At 40.8% G+C, this 21,671-nt stretch overlaps 1 protein-coding gene across 4 annotated transcripts in view; it reads left to right on the plus strand.

The window, feature by feature from the left end:
• The window catches only part of LOC137106071 (zinc finger MIZ domain-containing protein 1-like), a 104,389-nt gene that overhangs the window by 26,390 nt on the left and 56,328 nt on the right, over window positions 1-21,671 (plus strand). For all 4 annotated transcript variants that reach the window (XR_010911894.1, XM_067489082.1, XM_067489080.1 and 1 more), the window contains exon 2: window positions 906-1,004. The gene's annotated coding sequence lies outside the window, so the exon portion shown is untranslated. The remainder of the gene's footprint in view (window positions 1-905; window positions 1,005-21,671) is intronic.

Raw genomic sequence — 21,671 nt, forward strand, 5'->3', positions numbered from 1 at the left:
CTACCTTAACAGATGACTTTCTAAAAGCACTGCCTTAACCTTGACCTCTCATTTAAAGAAGAATCCGGGAATTTTATTCAGCTTACACTGTACTCATGGTCTTATGAAGACCCAAATATTACCCTTTGCATTTAAGGTCTCGTGGATGGTGATGGTCTTGGTTTGCAGAACTCTTTCAAGTTTAAAATTACAAATTGAATAACTGAAAACATTATTTCCTTGGCTATTTTCTTTAAAATTGCACTAGAGACTCACGTAGTTTGTGGAAAGATAACACATGCTACATAGCATCCGGCCTGTGCTGAAAGATTAAGTCTAGTTTTCTCCTTGTTTTAAGTCACATGCTAATACCTGATTATGTTTTAATGTTCTTGTACTTCTGTATTCCTCTAATAATACTTTAGCTTGCTTGTAGTTGATGCTTTCTCACAAACTGGGGCTTTACCAATAACTAATGCTATCATTTTGAAGGATCTCGATGTCTCCAGGGCACACATGCTATACTAGCTGGGCTAAGTGCTAAGCTCTGGTGAAGGCCTCTCTTAATAGGCTTATCCATCAATTGGAAGTGAATTATGAATGTGCAATAGCAGTCGAATTAATATGTGGTGGATGTTTATGATGCCATTTTGTGATCATGTGAAGAATCGGTTGCTTTTTTGATTTGTCCTTCATGGGCACAAGAGCGTGAAGGAGCTTATCCGTGCAGGAAAGAAGTGCCTCATGCTCAACTCAGTGCAGATGGAAGCCACTCAGTGCCCAAAGGAATCAATGAGAAGCAAAATCATTGAGTGGGCTTGATTTTTCAGTGGAAATAAATGCAAATGTAATAATTAATAGTTTGGAAATTGGTGAATAGTGCAGCTCTTGATGATATATTTTCTTCTCTTCTCTTCTTCTCTCAGGGGCAGACGACGCAAAGTGCTGGAGTGTCTCCCCAACTAGCATGTGAATGGGTGGGGGGGTCCTTAGTGGTAACGCATCAAGGATTGAAGTCTACACGGGTGAGTTTTCATTTTATCTTATAAGCTACTGTATGTGGTGGGACCTACAGATATTAACGTTACAATTTGTTTTCATTCCTCCACAAAAATTAGAAATGGAAGCTCTCAAATGAGTGTTTCTGCAGCTGAAGTGAGGCGAGTTACTGGTTGTTGAGCCTCTATAGCCTCTGAGGTTAGAGAGCAGTGTTTGGAATGGTGAATGTTCACTTCATTAGGTAATGGCATTCATTACATTTGTCCTCAGCTCTCTTTTCTGTACAGTAATGAAGCTAGATTTGACTGGTATTAACTTCTATATGTTTGGTTACAGTATGGGAAACAATGAAACCGTGGTAAAATCAACTTCATTTTCAACCTTGGTGAACTGGTGATAGCATCATGACAGTGTTAAACTCTGTGGGAGTAGAAAGCACTATACATATTTAATATTTAAATGTCTCTTATTGCTGTATAGGCTGCTCCACCAAAAAGAATTGACTTTAGATGGTAATTAAACAGCTGATAGTACAATTACATTTTTTAAGAACTGCACTGTGATAAAACTTGGCATCATGATCGCATTAACCTAGCTAATGATCTTGCTTTCGGATAGTCAGCAAACTGGCTGGCAAACATCCATAGCTATTTTTAATGCACTATAAAATGTCTTGGGGGGGATAAAAATAAGGTTGGAGAACTTCTCTAAGTGACTACCACTAGCGTGTTTCAGGATTGCTAATGTTACTCAGAGTTTGCTACAGTATGTGCTGTAGTTTTGTAGTATGCACCAATGCACAAATAAAAACCATTTGTTTAGCTTTATGTTCTGTAAATCCAAGAGCAGTGATATTATTATCTCTGCTCTAGGTTTGCCAGAATCTATAACAGCCCCAATTATCTGAGATGCTGCTTTGCCTGAAATATTTCTGTGAAAAAAATGTTTTGTCACAGCTGGAATTAAAAGCAAGGCCTGTTACTGGAAAGAGATGTCACTAAAGTGGTTTAAAAGCCCCGGCGTTGTTTGCTCAGACTTGCTCCGTCCTTCCATGGTTCTCGAGTGTCTTCAGTAAACATGTGATGGGAGCAGTTTGTGCGTAGCCGACGTTGACTCACCTCGTAGAGTGTGTTGATTTTTACAGGGAGCTCCTGGGGGCTCTGAGTAACAAAGTGCTGAGATGTTCCATCTGTTTGTGGTTTTTACTGACACTTACGTCCATATAGAGTGTGACAAACATCATACAGAATGACATGACTGTCCAGCCATCAGTTCCTCTTTATGCAGTATGGAGCTTATTTTATGTTCCTCTAAAAAGTAGAATTATGCAGTACAAAAGGAAAGTAATTGGTTTGTCCAGTGTATTATACAATACAGCTATGGCTTCACAGATTAGGAATTGGGACACTCAGTACACACGCGCGCGCACACACACACGAATGGATAAGAGTGTTTAATCTTGATTATAGCAGTGTGAATGCTGAGAAATACGGTCCCTTGACAAACATCTGCCCGCCACACAGCCGAGCAGGATAAACCAAAGTGATTATTGTGGAAATGTCAGGCAAGGTAGACAGTGAGAGCAAGTGAAACGAGGGATGGGGCGTGCGGGGAGATATGACATGAACAGGGACATGACATGACTGCTTCACAGTCAGTTCCCCTCTCTCACTATCAGTGACAGAGTTTTCCCTCTCTCTCTCTTTGCCGACATAAGGTTGCCTTTGTGGAGAGAGAATATGACCGGGCTTGATGGAAAGGCTGCAGTTAAAGGAAAAAGCATCAGTGTATACAGTAATGGAGTGTAGATTGACATCCTAATACAATCTCCTGTTGGGCTGTAACTAACAATTGTTTTTAGTTGCTGATTAGGATTTATTTGTTCTACATCATGTCAGAAAATAGAGAAAACTGCCCATTGTGGATTCGCAAAGTACTGTGTGATGCCCACAGAACCACAAAAACCTGAAAATTAGAGAAACAACCTAAATGATTTTCAAAAATGTTGGCTTTAATCAGATGATTGATAAACTGAATAGTCCTTTCAACACTATAAAGATTTGGTTACGGGTTTCGTTGGGTTGCTGTTTGAAGGTTGCCTGGTTGGTTTCTAGAGCGTACTGTAAACCCATAGTGAATAATTGCCTTCCTCTGTGAAGTGTGAGGGGTGCAGACATTCTGTTAACCTCGCTAAAGGAAGGGGGTGGGGGGGGCAAAAATCCCCTTCCTGTCTGTGGTCTCTCTTTTTCTCTGTTCTTGTGAGATCTGGAACTGATAAGAGCAAGGCCTCTGGTAACTGAACAGGAAGGATAGAGGGCCTGGCCTCAGAGCCTTGGCCTCTGCACACGTGTCCACCTCCCCTGCACAGGAAAGCAAAAAGAGCCACTTGACTTCATTTTTCACAACATTCATGCTTGTTATAAGGAGTATTATCATCTGTTAGAGTGAACTCTTATTCCAGAGAGATTTCTGTGGAATATAATAAATTTGGCGGGGTGGGGGGTATTTTGATAAAATAGATCACAGCTTTACACCCAGGCACAATTACAACCCCCTCGGTTCCCTGACCAGTGTTGAGTCAAGTGGAATATTTTATTAAACAAGTACACGACAGAGCAGTTTGTTTATCATTCATCCCAAACACCCAGAGGTCTGAACAACAAGCTGTCGAACTGATAAGCATGATGAGCCTGTTGTCGTATCTGTACGTGGGTATTTCATGAGGCAGGAGCTGTATGTGAAAGGCACTAACGGCAAGCACTCAGCACTTGATCTTCGTGTACAGATTTCACAGGAATCTAAATTTGTGAAGTACCTATACTGCATGAAAATTGAAATTACAGACACCCAGTCTGTTACTTTGGGCTTATAAACAGCAGAGTCACAAAGGTTAGTTCAAGACAAAAGGCTCTGGAAAGGAAAAAGAAGAACTTTACTTATTCTAATGATAATAATCTAGGAGACAGGCGCCATGTTTTGTTAGAAAGAAGGAATGATATATAAACTTGCCAAAGTACTTTATATCATTAATCTATGTTTGTTTATTGTAATCAGAGCATAAGTCTAAAGGTATGAAACTATATATAAACTGGGTGTGTTGTTTGAAAAATGTCTTATTCATTACATTAATTTATGTTTTCTTCCTGCCTTCATTAGGTAAACATGAAACTAATCTAATGCAACTATGTCATGAATTCTACTTTATTGGGTTATAATTTCTCGGTTTTTAAGTTGAAACTGTCAGAAAGGTGATAATTCTACGATGTGTTTATTATTGAGGTCATAGTGGGTTGTGGAGTTGTACCGGAGTGCATTAAATTTAAATCTGGTTTTGTTTTAATCATTCATTCATTTATTTTAAAAATAGTATATTATTCAGTACAAAGTTTTATTTAAGTCTTTTAAACAGCAGCTTCATTAATTAATAGCAGACATGATGCAACAAGTTATGAGTTTTCCAAAAAGTTATCACTTAAGTTATTTTCGGCTGCTGCATGTATCAAACTCCATATTGCTAGAATTAGAGTGTCCAAACTATTTCTTGATATGCTGGAATTCACCTAACTTGGCAATAACTGCACAATCATATGGACTTAATTGAGCAACACATGTCTTAACAATGACCAATTTTTAAGACAAGATTTTTACACTTGAAGCTTTTGTGTCAGCATGACTTCAATACTAAGGTTGATCTGATAATTGTAAAGATGATTTTCTATCCACTGTGAGTAAGTGGGCACGACAAGATAGATTGGACAAGGTTGCTTCCTTACTTATCCTTTTACAATCTAAATGTTCATACGGATTTTTCATCTGATCTCAACCAATTTTCTTCACAGTACCTTTAGTTGTAAAGAAACCGAAGGAATCTCTGGCATGTCTTATTCAGAGCTGCGGCTGTGCCAGAGATGTTCCAGGGTGGTATCCTCGTGAGAAAGCATAAGATAACGTGCCATAGTGACAGCTGACTTATTAGCCCATTAGTCACTAGAAGGAGAAAGAGGTGGATGAACATGGCATCCATCAAGAAACTGGTGGGTTTTTTTGCAGATAGCCTCCCCTAACTGCCACCCAGGAGTCTTGTAATACTCTCCCCCTGATGTAGGAGCTGGAGGGCCAGGGTCAGGGAGCAGAGCTGGAGCTATCCCTGCGCTCTCTGCTGCCGCTGATGACCTGACTGCCTCTCCTAGGAACAGAGCAGTATCAGGCAGAACTCAGTGTACCGGACTAAAAATAGATGTGGCGTCATCCCCACTTTCCCACAGACAAAATACAAATGTAGATGCATGCACTCATGCTTCGTTGTACAGCCTGAAGCCGGTGCAAGCAGACATCTTCAGAAGCAATCCAGCTGCTGGTTATAGTTAGTGACATGCCAGAACAAGTTTGACTGACAGGGTGACTGCGGTGGTACAAAGTGTCTGTGTATTCAGGACAGATGTTCTCCACAGTCTGCTGTGATGGTCTTAGATGATGTACAGCAGGAGGAAGCCATTAAGCAACACTTGTCTCTGCGATGAACTTCCCCACTGTTCTCTGACCCTGTTGTATCTGTGAGCCTCCTTTAAGTCTGCCTGGCTCTTCTCAAACAAAAAAAAACACACACACACTAAGAAAACAAAGAGCACTGAACAAATAATGTAGCGCTGACTTCCTTTTATGCAAAATTAAAGCTGATATCTCCTTGACATGCCATCCATGGGAAACTTGTCAATTTCCTGCACGTTGAATAGACTGAATAAACTACGCTTCCCAGGCCAACAAATTAAATAATGACTTAGCGTAGCATGTTTGTAGAACACTTGGCATTGAGATGCTGTTGGCTTGTGAATGGTCTACATCAATGCAGCTTCTTATAATAACAATGTAGTAATATTAGCAAGCCTTCTTCTGCTCAATGTTATACATTTTCTCTTTCATCGGCGAAAGCCATGGTAGACACGCTCCTGATGTAAAATGTAACCAAGACCCAACTAGCTTGACTCGACTTCACACAGTCCCTGCCTAATGTCCTATTTGTGATATGTCTGTTTAAAGCTAATGAAATGATGAGCAGCAGCGCTGCAGGGCCCCCGAATTAGCACATCAGCTGATCTGCCTGCCATTCTAGTGGCCCAGTTTGAAGATGTATTTACAGCAGGACAAATATAAGTGCAGATTCTTCTTGCTGTAGATGAATTATATTAAGCTTTAGCTTCAAATTGAATTGCCTGATGTGAGAGTGGTTTGTCACCATAACTCTTTAGTTATGGTGACACAGTGAAACATTTTAGTGTGTTGCTCAAAGATTTCAGCTTCTCTGAACTTAGTTATCAACCAGTTTCTAATACAATATTAATACAATTTTGTAAGTAAAATATTTACTCGCAATTGAAACATTTTATCTTAAAACGCAAAATATTTGCGTGTTACATATTTTGTGTACAGCAAGATGGAAAAGTTGTGATTCTTGTATTTTTAAAATCCATTTTCCCATTAGCTCCAAACTACCATTTCTTTGTTATGCAGCCAGTTAACTATGCACATGACATCTTCTTTGTAATTACAGAAACTCAGTTTAGACAATATTTCTAATGATTGTATATAAAAAAAAACTATATTTCACCCAGCGAACCAGTCTTTCTGGTTGGTGAACAAGCTAATCCCGGCTGCAGACTGACAGCTAGCAAAACATTAGAGAAGATTTAAAATTGTTTTAGGGGCCTGCACGTGACTGTGGACAATATGAGTAATTTTTCCTTTATAATGTGTAAAATTATGATTTTGCTTAATTAGTTCTCTTAAGGTCTTTATATATAATATGATAACTATTAAAAACTCATCTCATCCAGCTCTGAAAGATAACTCAGTGCTATAGAGTGAAGTCAGAGCTTTTTAAAAGCTCAGGAACTAGTGGCACACAGCCTGATAGTCATCAATTTCTGACTTGTTTAGTAATTTTTGGGATCAAAGGCGATGATGAGGATGATGATACTGCTGCTAATCCCACTGAAGGAGATGATTGAGTCTTCAAGGCAAAACAGCTGTCTTATATGACACCCCCCCACACTAATGGCTGATGATGATGGTAGCAGAGTGTAAGTGAGTGCAATTGACAGCGGAGTTTGAGCTTCCTCTGGGAGACGAGACTGAATCTGAGCAGAGGGAAGCAGGCAGCAGGGTGGCCATGAAACATTCATGCACCTGGGGACTCTTTGCATAAGGAGAACAAGCTGAGCCAGTAATGAAGTAAAAAGGACTTTTAATGGTTCTGTTTGTCCTTTTATAAAATTAGCGCAAGTCGGGCTTTTCATATGAATAACATTAAGTCTAATTGCATACAGTGATTTAGTGATGACTTTAACTTGCAGAAAAGCCGGCTGCAGTGCCTCCTAGCAAATATTTGTTACATTTGGAATAATCTAATTGTGGTCAGCTACGAGATAATTGGTACCACAGGTGTGTGGCTGGTTATAGCTCAGAGTTGGACACCAAAAGGTGAATTATTCCCAGCTCTAGGCAGCTCTGCCTTGAATTGTTGACATGACAACGATGCACCAAATGTGGACATCCCCAGTTGCGCCAGCTGAACAGTTGTCCCTCCTAAACTCATCCTGCTTAGCAGCTACAAGCTCACACAGGGACAGAAAAGGCGAGAGAGAGAAAAGCAGAGGAATGGCAAGATGAAAAGGAGAAGAAGGGAGAAGTAATATTTAGACAGCTGCATGTGTAGTGTCGTGTATCACGGTCTGTGGAGGGGGGGGGGGGGGGGGGGTCGACGTGGGATATTTTGGTGTCCTTAGCTAGGCCTCAGACAAACTCCGGCTGCAGAATCGATGTCACTGCAGCCGCCTGACAGCTTACTGTAAATCACAAGTCGCAGTCATCTATAGATTTACAAACACCTGCTCGCCCTGTTGCCATGTCGTAGCAGCATATTATCTATATGAGCTGACTAAACTGAGAAAACATGTTCAAACATGTTTTAAAGTCAATCCAGAGAAACCTTTCTGAGGCCTCGCTGTCAATATCTTCCTCCTGGTGAGAATCAGTACAGTAACGGTAGTTGTGCGAGACAGCTAGTCACATGTCTGCGGTCCTGACTGGCCTGTGCCCGGAGGTGGTGGATGGCAGCTGACTGCTCTGATTCACTGGGAACTCGACTTGTGTGTTGTACACCTCACAATGGATTGACTCATAGGGAGTCAACGCCAAGCTTGTTCAGTGTCCACTTCTCAGCCATTTTACTGGAACTCTCTGTTTGGCTTCTTTGTTGCTCGTGTTTTGATGGAGACAGTGGTCTTTTCTTATGACTGTGTATTTTTCTGTATGTGTTTTTGTTTCGCCGTTTTCTTTCCAACAGGAACAGTCAGTTTCCCCTTCCCTCCTTACTCTCTACCTCTAGTCACTGCTAACTTGTACAGTTGCCCTTGGGAGGATGTGGACTGCCAGTCAGTTGTTTGCAGTGTCTTTTCAGATGACATGCACCTACATTACACCACCTCCACCACCCCTCTCCATAGAGTTTCCTCCTTAATCCTGAAAGATTTGCTGTGTCCCTGAGCAAACACAGTCAAACGTGTCAAACTGCATTTAGAGCAAGAACTCTAAACTTGTCCAGTTTTAATATTATAGTTACATTACATTAGAAGGTTATCAGATACTAAAACAGCAGACAGTGTGTTTACTGTTCAGCAGCAGGACTTCCTTGATGTTAGGCCACGGTTGGTTCAAGGTTTATTTATCTTTTCCAGTGGTAATGTTTGTTTTACTGTTTTATATTTAATCATATTTCGACCACAGGAACAACAAAAAAGAAACGACTACATTGATTATTTTGTCACATTTTGAAATGCATTAAATCAGGGAGAAAATGAAAGAAATTCACCAAATTAAAAGCCCTTAAGCCGTTATAAATATTCAGCTATGCAACAGCTAATACCATGACAGTTGCCACTTGTCATCATAATGCAACACACTTTTCAGCTGCAAGGGTTTCAGAAAAGCTCAAAGAAAGGCTCATACTTGTCAGGATACAGTCTGAGCAGCAGAACTAAAGCTTACTAAGTTTACAGGCCATGGAAAAACATTTGCCTCTTTTAAAAAGTCTAGAAACAATGGTTTTATAATATTAATAGTATACAGTATAGTAAAGATTTAAAAACTCAGGAAACAGCTGTCCTCGACCCGTTTTCAAATACGACCTCCGGACAATATCAGGAGCATCAGGTCTGGACATTGATGTTTCACACTGTGGATGCATCCTTATTTACTGAGAAACTCGTAACCATAGCACGCTCGACATAAGCGAAGTGGTGGTTTACAGCCCAATAAAGCACTGCCAGTCTTGTGAAAGATACATTATCAACACTCGCACTACAGACTGCTTGCTGCAAATCGTCACTCCTCTATTCACACGTGGACATTACAACTGGACATTACACAGACTTTTGCTTAATTTATGCTTCTGCGACAAATCTCCGCTGCAATTATCTCTGCAATTAGGCACTGCATAGCCGCATACCCTATGTCGTATCCTACACTGTAGGCTGACATACACTTCACTAGATATAAAACTACAGGTCATGGTGGCATAGACCACAACAACTGCGATTGTTCCACTCCATCGTTTTGCCTGTCAGTTCAGTCGTCTTATGGACCAGCTCCTCCGATGTATCTACGACGATGCATAAATCTAGCTCTCGTACCGTGGTGCTCACAGGATAAAGGCAGTTTACTGCAGTTATTAGATGACGTTCATTGCATTGTGTAAGAGTCAAACTGGATTCTGCTGGTATACCAAAGCTAATGTCAACACAGTGGACCTTTCCAAATAAACGAAGGGCCCCCTTTTATTATAACCATGCTTCCTTTTGAAACAGTTTTCTTTTCAGCTGCATTATGACCACTAGGTAACCAGTTGCCTTTGTGAGTGGTCACCATCACTCTTTTAACACATAACACATACAACACCCACACAGCAGCCTCAAATGCTCCTGGATATTAGAGTGGGATCTCTGAAGACACTGAACTTGCTTTAGCCAATCATAACAGAGCGTCTCACCAGGTTGAGCTCAGATCAGAAGAGTCCCTGCAGGATGAACAGAAGGAATTAATTATTCAGACTGGGCTGCTTGTATGTTTAACTGGATACCAAATTTAATGACATCTATAATGGCATCTTTGTGAGAGATTAACGGCAATGTGAGACTATCAAAGCAGAAAATGCACAAACGTCCAGCCAGATAGCTCGTTATGTGCCAGGTACTAGCACAAGCAGAATAGTAGGTGTGAGCACTTCGTGGCAGCAGACTGATTTTATTTCCAATTTTTTTGTACTCAAATTCCTCTCCTAGGATCTTTACACTTCTTAATGCTGGCATTGTTTCATATTTGGTGGCATCTGGAACATTTTGTTCAAACTGACATGCATAATATATGGTAATAAGATTTGTTCAAATATTTATTATACAAGGAAATGAAGAGGTAAGAGATTAGAGCCTTTGCTCACAATATTTACATCCCCGTCACCACTGTTTGGCTTCTACAGCTCGAAGGGAAAAGGCCAAGTTTTATCATGATCAGTGGTTGGTGTTCCACTCACCTTTTATAAGGCACAATGGCGCCTAAATTGGTTACGTTGAAACAGTGGCAGTGTATCATTCAAATGAGTTACTTTATTTGTGTCTGTGTGCAAATGCAATGAAGAGACTGTTCTCTAGTGAGGAGGAGACAAACATTCTGTCACACGTGTTGCACAGTGTAGTCAGCGACAACAATCAATGAAGAAATTTTGTTGATTGCATATGTGTATTTTATCACTAAATACATTGATTCATTAATGTGTAAGAGTTACGTAACAAGAAAAGTAGGCTAGTAAAGAACAACTGTCAAAAGATGCAACTCTTACAGCATGCGTGTGTATTTGCTGTAAATAGTGCTGAGCTACAGCAAGGTTACTGACTGTAGTTGCATCTGCATTATGCTAATGTAACAAGAGCAGGAAGCCAATGGAGACTAGTTGCACTGGATCGCTACAGGGACAAGAGTCATCATGCAAATTAGCAGAATGGCTGATCGCTCAAAAACAAGAGTTTAATGAGAAGTAAGAAATCAAACCTCCAGTAGCAGGCCAGATTCAAATGTTGAGTAGAGTTTTGAATTTTTTTTTCCCCAACCAAAGGTTCTTATCGTGGCCCCCGAGCAAACATGCAAACAATCTGGCCTGTGTGTTTCCAGTCACATGGCCCTGAAGAGCTAGAGAGTCAGCATGTCTGTCCTGGTATTTCCTGAGGCTTCATAAACATATGTACACGCTCTCTCCCTCCCCTTTCTCTGTCTTTCTATTTCTGTCACATGCACGCACACACACACACACACACACACACACACACACACACAGGGAGTCCTTACTTAAACAATAGTAACTTAATGGCAATTTGAGCTATATAGAAAGGCAAGTGCTTTACACAGTAAAAGTACGTAAAAAAACTTAAAAAGCAAACATTCATAAATCATTCTTTATATTTCTGAGCTTACCTACGTTGTGTTTTGTTTTGTTTAGTTTTTTCTCAAAATCATTCTCTGAATGTGTTTGCAGTTGTAAGTGGAATAACTGTGTGAAACTGCTTCCAACTTGTGGTTACTCCTGACTTAGAATAGAAAAGAAAAACAGAAGGAAGTGTGACCTTTTTTTGCACTTCTCATTTTTGCAAAAAAAAACCTGCATTTCAATCTGTACACCCTGTAGAAAAAGCTTAACCTACTACCTAAATGGCAGTTTGATCTCTTTCTTACTTTATGTCACTAAAAATCATATTTTTAGTAATTATACCATTATCACTAAAGCTATTAGGGATGTTTGTGTATGAGTATGATTATTATGCAGAACTTTGCCAGAGGAGAGCCATGCATTAAATCATTATGCATTTTAACGTGTTGAAATGTGTGTGTATGTGTGTGTGTGTGTGAGTGCCCTGGTTCTTCAAATTGATTTTAAGTGTTAAAGTGCAGGGTGTGATGAATACTCTAATCAAAACCTCACTGCCTGCCGCTAAATGGCAAAGAAGCATTTACCGTGTCTCAGGCTTGTTTGCAAGCTCACAGCCTTAAGTGGATTTGTCTACATGTTTGAACTTTGTGTTGTAGTCTATATAAGGTGTAAACAATACATCTGTGAATGCAGATGTTCAGATATAAAGACGTCAAACTCGAATTAAATTAAATTAAATGAGATCATGAACTGCAAGCCCACATTTCAACTACCAGATGTGCTGCCAGTGTCGTCTTATCACTAATCTCCCTTTTTACCCCATTTACTTGTTATCTAACACAATTTCATAGTGTTGATACAGAATCTAAAAATTCAATAGCTGAACATGTATACTGGGATTATAATCTAAACTCTCTATGGTAGATGTAGGTCAACTGAAAGACTCTATTTCCTCATATAATGTAATCCCCATTTGTTCTGCTTTTTTTTACCAGAAACACTGCTTTGAGCTCTCTGTCAGACTGTGCTGTCCTGAGTAGGACAGTGGCTCTAAATGCTGTTGTCTCACTCCCAAATGGTTTCTCTGCTATTTTTCATCTCTAAATCATTGTTATTAATCATATAATAGTGTTTCACAAGTTGATCAAATGCTGGAGAACACAGCCTCAGTATGTTTCCTTTACTGCCAGTTTGAACTTTTAGGGTTTGAGTCGATCACGATTCACGCTACTTCAGTGCAAGACTCAAAGTTATGATTGAAGTGGAAAACAGGGTCAGCAGGATATTTAACCTCGCTGGAGACATGCATGACACAGAGAAAGGAAATCGTTCATTTGTGTTCGAGTGGGAAAACCCGTGGATAGTTAAATCTGCCCTTTCATTGATAAAACAAAAACTTGATTTTACCATTACTTTCCCGAACATTTCCAATCATTCTGTGTATGAACAGCAGCACTCAGCCAAACTAATTTTTTGCCTGTTTCTCTGGGCTGAAGGAATGGTTTTGTGAAACCATGCATGAACATAAAAAATTGATTTGTTTATATATCATTTCAGTATAATGGGTTTTGCCCTGATTCGGTGACAAAACCTGATGCACCTTGTAGGAGGAAAGGGGATTACTTCCCTCTGTAATGTTCATTCTCTGCTCCTTTTGTCTAAGCCAGATAACAAGTATGGCATGAGACAAGGCTGTCCATTATGCAAAGAGTGTTTTCCACAAATGTCATTATGCTGGATCAATGTTTCCCAGACCAAAAAAACAGACTCAAACACAACACACAGTAAAGACGAATTGAATCAAAAAATGTAACTCAGCTCTATGCTGTTTCTTCTTGATGGTTCAGCAGGCCAAGGTACACGCTACACACCTGCAATTATGTGGATGTTTTATTGAGCTCGTAGAATTCATCTAACATGGGTCACACCTTTCAGTAAAGTGACGTAAAATTGTTTGTAAAGGTCAGGTTCACCCACATGTTTTCACTCTTACCTCTGTTTGCCCATGTTTTAAAATTTATGCTTCCGACTCAATGCGCTGGAGGTGAATGGAGTTTCATTTTGTGTTGTGTGTAGCATTGAAAAAAGGAATCAGTGTCAGGGTTACTGTGAATAATCTGCACACCTCACTGTCAACAGCCATAGGGACTATTTATTGACTCAAGGTTGATGGTTGCAGTAATTTCCGTGGTGGCTATAACAAAACTTAGGCAAATAAATTTAAAGTCAACTCTATGGTAGTTGAAGGATACATTCACATTATTTTAAAGATTGGTGTTCACATACCCACATGTACCATTTAAGAAATATCTTCATGTAAAATACAGTTGAGTTGAGTTGAGTTGAGTACAGATGAGTTTGTACCAGCAGCAGAAAATGAAACAACCAGTCCAGTGTGACACAACTTTCTGTTAATATTATAACCAGGGGGGGCTATTAGGCAGGAAACAGCGGATAACAGTGGATTTAAGCCTATTCCTGATGTTACATGTGATGTTTTGATATTGACAAAAATTGTGCTACATTAACAGTTACTGTAGGCCAATATCTGTCTTTGTGCCTTTGTGCCTTTGTGCCTTTACCCAAATAAAACCACTATGTTTGTACCACTGGAATACCGGGGACACTCAATGAACAAATGCTTTTGTGGAACATCTAAGAGCGTAGGAACCACAATGTACATGTGTGTTTAGGCTGAATAACTTGTTGGGTTTGAATGGTATCTGAAGGATTTGGATCACGAAGCTCTTGAACAATTATGTGTTAGCAGCTAAGATACAACTGTCACTTCGGTGTATACAGTGCATATTAAATTAAATCTTACTGCACATAAACATAGTAGATATCAGATCAAACTCAGTATCAGCATTAAAGACTGGGACTGGGGCCAAAAACTTCAGTGGGACCTCCCTAACTGCATCTATTTATCGTTTTATTTCAACAAATACGTTGTGGTGTCGGTTGTAGAGCTTAAACACTAAACTTGTGTGTTTTTAGCTGCGGGCTGAAGCCCCAACTTCAAAAGTAATTTTCATCCAAAATGTACTCTTTTTTAGTCTGTCTGCAAAAGCTCGGCAAGGAACCTGTCTGGGGAAATAGAAATCGGGGAATACAGAATTAAAGGGACTCATTTTGGAAGCTACTTACTTGATTTGTCAGTTCTGGCTGCTGAAAACTTCAGCTGAACTGTTTAATAGATTTTTATATAGAAAGAGGACAGTAGAATTTGTTCCTCTTGGCTTAGCAAAGCATATGGGCCTTCTTCTTCATGAGCAGGGAGACTTAAAGCCGACATATGTACATTTGATTAATCTTTTGAGATGAAAAAATGTATAATTTAAGGGGGATTTTCATTGAAGCCTCATTACAGGAGGACACATGTACTCCAGTGTCCCTTCATTAAATCGTGGCTGCCGGTCTGTCTTTGTCATCAGCCTGTTCCGGGCAGTTCCAGATGACAGCAGCATTTGTATGTATAGAGAGCACATGAAGTCTTTCTGTCTTCCCTGTCCCATCTTGAATGTTTATACCCATAGGTCAAATAACCTCATTTGAAAAATAAAGTCAGAAGTTTGCGTTGGGGGAAGTATTTCCATGGGTAAAGAGGATGGCGCTGGATGCTCTGAAAAGTCTCTCTCCATCTGTCTGCATGATTGCATGGTACATGCAGCTGTGTGGTGGTGGATCTGCTCAAGGGGGTTGTAGAGCAAGTTGGGGAGGGGTGGTAGAGTTGTTCTGTAAATAGCCCACCCTGCATTAAGAACCAGCATGCTGGGGCTGTGCTTTGTGCTGTTCTGACCTCAACACCCAAGCCGCCACTCACATTTTCTCACTGCATGGGAGGCTGTGGAAGTCAGAACCGACTGTTTCTCCACTTTATCCAGGTCAGATCTGATCCACTCTCACTAGTAAAGCACTGATGCTCGTGACCCTGATGCCCCCGTTTACTGCCAGCCAGTGTCAAAATAACACAAGCAGCTCCACAGAGGTCCTCCGCTGCTCTGCCCGCTGTTATGAAATCATGCTGCCCTCATTTGGGTTTCTAAATATCTACACTAGGATACATTTTCAGATCAAAACAAAGTGTCGGCTCAATTTGATTTCCGTCTGTCTCCACATTAAGCTGTTAAAAGAGAGTTTGCCTTGCAGCATTTTTGCTGTGGATATGTGTGTGTGCTTGGAAGTAGGTCATTGATTTGGAACTTGGACACTGATTATGTGCTGGCCTAGAAATGGGCTATAATCTGTATCTCTCATACCAAAACAGATTTTCATAAGTGGCAGTTATTTCAAGGTCAGGACAACAGTTGTGTCTCATCACTACATACACAAACACACACACACACACACTCACACACACTCATGCACGCGCACATACCCACACCCACACACAAAATCTTTTGCTCAGTGGTAGCAGATTGGTGTTTCCAGAATCTGTTGCTCACTTTTAAGGCACATTACCACTGAAAAAAAAGAATATCATGTTCATCTCTCTTTAGAATGTGCCAAATCTGCAGGCATGCCCTGTTCTGTCCTTGATGGGGGTTTGATGTGCTCATTCAGATGCCATTTGGGCCAATAATGTAAATAATCGTAGTCTTTGAACAAGCCAAGGCATGATCACATCTGTCTCTGACATAAACACTTTTAACAAACTCTCCTGAAAAACGCGAAAAAAACAGGAGTTTTCTTCTTGATCATGTTGGAGAAGACCTGTTGCAAGCTGGGAATTGCCTATCAGCCTCACCACAACTCCATTTCTAAAACTATGTCTATATTAAGCTGGGAATGATATAAAATACTCCAGGTTGTTTTTGTAATTACCACTGTTCACATGAAAATAGCAATAGACGCAAAACTAGTAATTCGCTTCCTACTGAAATTGCATAGTGGATGACAACCAATCCAGACTCAGAAAACAAGCGAAGAAGAAACGATATAGTATTTCCAATTCCACTCCATGCATTTTTTATTGCAAGCAGATAACAAACATTTTAGCGATATGACTCACAGAACAAGCAAAGAACATTATCAGGAAACTAACCAATCAAACTTCTTTGTTCGTCCAGACAAATAAGTTCAGACTGCTTGCAAGAGTAAAATGCAGGGTCAATGCCACCACCTGTGTGTTTTCAAATATAGCAGCGTTTCTAACAGAGCTCTTTTTTTACACACTACACACAGCCAACAGTTTCAGATTTAAATTCTCCAGATATATCCAAAATGGAGGGAAAAGATGCATTTATTTAACTGGCTCAAAGTGGACATGGTCTAAGTCTCTCCTCATAGCTTAAAGTGAGAACTTTGTTTTTTGATTTACCTAAAAAGCCATCAGGATGACGCTTCCCTGTTGTTTTGTAAATGTGGCTCAGCAAAGAGTCAGCATTTCTTACAGTATGAGCTGATACTTAGTTTAAAAAAACTAGTTGTCCTTTCTCATGGGTGGTTGTATGAGGTCAAAAGGCCATGTTTGTGTACTTGCTGTTCTCTTCCTTAGTCTTGGCTAGTGTGGTTCAAGAATAAACAGTGTGTGCTAGCATGAATGGAGCTCTCTTATTTTTACAGTGGCTGTATTCCCTGGTGTGTTGCTGTGTTAGTGCATAGTTTTGGGAGCGTCTCTTCATTATGATACCTGAAAGAACTTGAAAGAACTAAGCTGAGTTTGCATATCACGTCCGGTTTGCATGAGAGCAGCAATTGCTCCTCCTCCACTCTGTCTGTCCCACATGAAAGATCCTCATGCTCTCAGCATGCACCTGTTTAAATGAGCCCTTGCCATGTTTGCATTTGTTTAGGCAGAGAGGCAGCAACCAACAAGCAGGCACAGACAAAATCCTATCAAAAAATGACATCAGCCGCAACAGCTGCAGGCTGCGGCACTGGGAGGAGGAGGTGACCTGATTGCTCAGCTGGCCAAGAGCACGGGAAGGAAGCAGCAGGAAAGGCTGGTCCCCTCAGTCTGGCCTGGCTCTCTGCTGCTTCTGGCGGGTCCCTCTGTGGCCTTCCTCTCCTCCCTTTCCCCCGCCTCCCTCCTCCTGTCCTCTTTACCGCACTGCTGCCTGTCACGGCTCACTACATCGGAACAAAATGATCAGCTCTCACCTCCTCATGAACACGGGTCATCATTGTAGCCATGCAAGGGCTGGGCCCTTTGTATTAGATAGGGATCACTGATATGTGGGAGGAGGAGCCGCTGCAGAAGGCTGAAGAAGTCAATATTGTTTTCTTTTTGCAGCACATATATGTAAGTGTGTTTAATTTTTACTATTTTATTTATTAGTGATGGCCCCTCGATTACCAATTTTGTGGCACTGTTAATTTCATCTCACTGCTCTTGAGGAATTACTGGATGTATGTGTGTTTTATGATTACTCTCTCCACAAGGAAGCACGTCAAGTACCTCTTTCACAGTTCCTCTAGCTCATAATGTAATTAATTCTAATCGCAATCATCATAATAGCTTTTCAGATCAAATACCCAGGAGCAGTCCTAACAAAATAATCCATTCCTCTGAAAAACAAACACCCAAACTCCATCTCACACACTCTCTCCCTCCTTCTGTATTTGGCTTTGGCTTGGAGAGGAGAGCAGTCAGTTGGATGGGGGAAAAACACAACAGAAAACAGAAGGACCTGCACATTTGCATACCTTTTTAGCATGTGGCTGAGGGAGCCTTTATTAAATTCAACCCCCCTGTGGGGTCGGCCCTACCATGCAGGGGAGGGGCACAAAGGCTAAGAGGGAAGGGAAAGGAGGGGTGGTCTCATCTTGGAGACAGGAGGCACCATCTGAGCCAGCAGACAAACAATGTTTCCAGACACAAGAACAAGGTGGCAGCAACGGCAAAGTGTTTTTCAGCAGACCAGTGCTGTCCCTGTCTGGTTGTAAGGGAGAGCAGTCAGGGGAGGAGAACAACCACAAACAAATAGTAGCTTAAGATGAAATAACTGGCTGATAACTCCATTAGGATTAGATGCCTTTGTTGGCTATAGCTGATTTAATGTGGAGATTTGCAGATTTTCTTTTTATAATGTAAAACTGGCATCTTGACAGCTTATTGCACAACAAATTTAAAGGCATTCTTTCACATTCTGGTATACTACTAACTTGTTAAATGTTATAGACAAAATGTTTGTCAGCACATGTTAGCAAGTCCTAAATTGTCTTAAATGCTTAATTGGTGGTATTAATGTTGTGGTGGACAGGGGTCAGTACGGGCAATCTGACCCCGTATTCAGCAAGCTGCCATCCACTGTTATGTACTGACACCTGTCGATCATGGCCACTATTAACTGTGTCTCACCCTTTCCAGCACAATACTAAAATCACCATGTGGTAATAGTGTTGTGGCCGATAAGTGAAAATGTAGGCGTCTTAAACGTGCAGGAGTGTGTTGGTGTGAAGAGCAGCATAATCACATACAGCCGCCTGCTATATTACAGAGGTCTACAACTGTTTTCACGCTGGTATTCAGTATTTCAACTGAGAGAGTGGCTTCATGTCTCATATTAATCTTTTAAGGTTAACAAAAATCTTGAGTGCACCTTGATGAAAATTGCAGGCACTCTGCGAGTTGCTTATTAGCAAAGCCTGCACTTCTTCTTAACCCGCTGTAAGAAAACACCTATTAGAAGATTTGATAAGAGCATTGAGTTTCTTTGTGTTTGTGCATGCCTCTGTGTGTGTGTGTGAGTGTGTGTGTCTGAGGTAACAAGTTGTATGCATCTGTTTAAGCAAGCCGAGGCAGCCTGTGGTTGTGCTGTACCTGGGAGGAGGCCGAGATAATGAACCAGCGCAGTGAAGTTAGGCTTTCCCCTGCCAGTGAAGGATGAGCTGTTAGCACACTGCGCTAGTTAGCCTGTTAGGCTCCTTAATGAGCCATTTGATCAACAACTCAACAAAAGCGTGGCAGCAAAATTACGTTATCCATCAGGAATGATCATATGTAGCCCTCCACCTTAGCATTATTTTTTAGTGTTATGCCTGTGTTTTTAGGAAACACAGACAAGTTTATATACTTGTGAAATAGTGGAAAACTACTTCATGATTTACTACTGACATTTCAAAATAATTACTGTAAGTAGCTGACATTACTATACCATAACAACTAACCCAACACTATAGAACAATTTATTTTTTTCCATCTATAGTTGGTGATAAATTAACATATAAGCACGTTTAGCCAATCTTTTGCTCACTGCAAATTAACCAGTGACATTTTTGATCTAATACACAATTTTCTATTAAAATGATATGACAATAGCAATACACCTAATTTGTTTAGTTGGAATTCCAAGATAAGTTTGTGCTACCAAGACCTGGGGAGGCACATGGCCATCAGTGGAACTAGCACACACAACACTTGTGCTAACCAAAAAATACCCTTGCTCTTTGCTGTTTTTTTAAGCCCCACCTTAGCATTTGGCAAGGGGGATGGGAGAACCAGTATGAAGTGAAGAAATATCACAGATGTTAGTCTGCATGAACTCCTTCCCCTTTACAGCCTTCCTGCGCAATCTGGCCTGCTGAGCCTCTGTTTTTTTTCTCTTGCTCTCCCTACACAAAAGACAAATTACTTCTCCTAACCTAATTTCAGTTGCAGCATGCAAGGGTCTGCCCCGATGCCTGCCAGTCAACAGAGTTTGTGCAGATTCAAGCCACCATGGAGCTCAGTTGGTTCGTAATCTAGTATCGCGGCCTCTGACTTTGACAGGATTATCCGTGGAAAACTCTGTAAACAACTTACATTTTCCTCACATTAACATGTTTTTGTGTCTGTGTTGCACTTGCCTAATCACATGTGAGCTTTTTGCACCACATGCTGCAGGGCCAGTTGTCTGTCTAAAGTGTACAATAGAAACAGCAGAGATAGGGCTTCAACCAATGCTCCAACACCTTGTGTGTCTGGGTTGTGAGTGGAACAGGGGTCATAGTTGTGTGACATGCCAAATCCACTAACACTACTGTGGTGACCGCAGTGTTGCTGTCACTTACCAGCCACTCAAGGGGTCAATCTCACTCGTGTTAAACTTGGTTAAAGTTAAGAAAGCCGTCTTAACCTTAGCACAGTCCAGCTTTCTAAGACACTCTGTACCAAAAAGGACAGGACGTGGTGGAGAGTCTTTGATTATTTGGCCTTTCTCTATTTCCCTGGGGACATGTTGCTGCTATTAACTGGACCAGGTTTTCTCTATAACCATGAGGGACCTTTGATTTATACCTGATGTGGGGAGACCAGCTGTTTCCTAGGGGTCCACAGCAATTCATCCAGAGGATATTAAATGCCCTAATGGACATATTATTTGCACAGAACTAACCTAAAGGAATCTATGTGTGCATTCAAAGTGCAGGGATATCTAGTCACAGCTCTGTATTACAGTAAATTAAAAATCCAGCTGTCTTTTTCCCCACAAGTTTGATCAGAATAAAGTAAAGTGGTTTATCAGGTGAACATACAAGCGCAGACGAGCTATGACTCTGCATGAATTTGTCTTAAGGATGTAATAGATGCCTGAGAGGTGCTGTAGTGAAAACTGTGTTCCATTGATGCTGGCCTCTCTCAGCTCTCTTTCTCTTCCCCTAACAGGAACTGGCTAATTTCCTGAACTTGATATACCATTTGGTCCATGCACAGGGAAACATCTAAGAGAAGGGATCTCAGCAAATTCTCCACTTTAAAAAGCTTAATGAGTGTTCAGATCTTTGGGTAAATGCTTTTTAACATTTTACAGGTGGTGCAGGACTGTTCCTAACTGACTTTTAAGGCACCTCAAAAGGGAAAAAATGAGCAGTCAGGAAATTAAATTTTTGCTGGGTAAAGAGGAGATTTTCAGGTATTCAGATCCCCCACATGCTCAGTTGTCACATTAGCACAGACTTTGTCTTCCTTCACAGTGTCTGGAGTTGGTGAACCTGCATATGTCCCTGCCTATCTTGACTCTGCCTCAGCGTATGGACTGTATCTGTTTTTCTGCCCTTGGTAGTACTCCCATGTCAAAGGTCACGACCTTAGCTGAAGGTCATCTCTATGGTTGGCTGTTTGTGGGCAATATGACCCTCTCTTTTGACGGCTTGCCCTCCTTCCCCCTTCTCTCTCACACATTGCTTTTCCTATGATCCTAAGTGTCTTACATGTGTCACTTCCTCCTCTGATTTGATTAACCCTTGAACACAGCAAGATCTGCCTGCTCTAACTTTTGGTCATCCTTGTCCTTAAACTGTT

Source organism: Channa argus, chromosome 20 (genome assembly GCF_033026475.1).
Source record: "Channa argus isolate prfri chromosome 20, Channa argus male v1.0, whole genome shotgun sequence".
In the NCBI taxonomy this organism is placed as follows: Eukaryota; Metazoa; Chordata; class Actinopteri; order Anabantiformes; family Channidae; genus Channa; species Channa argus.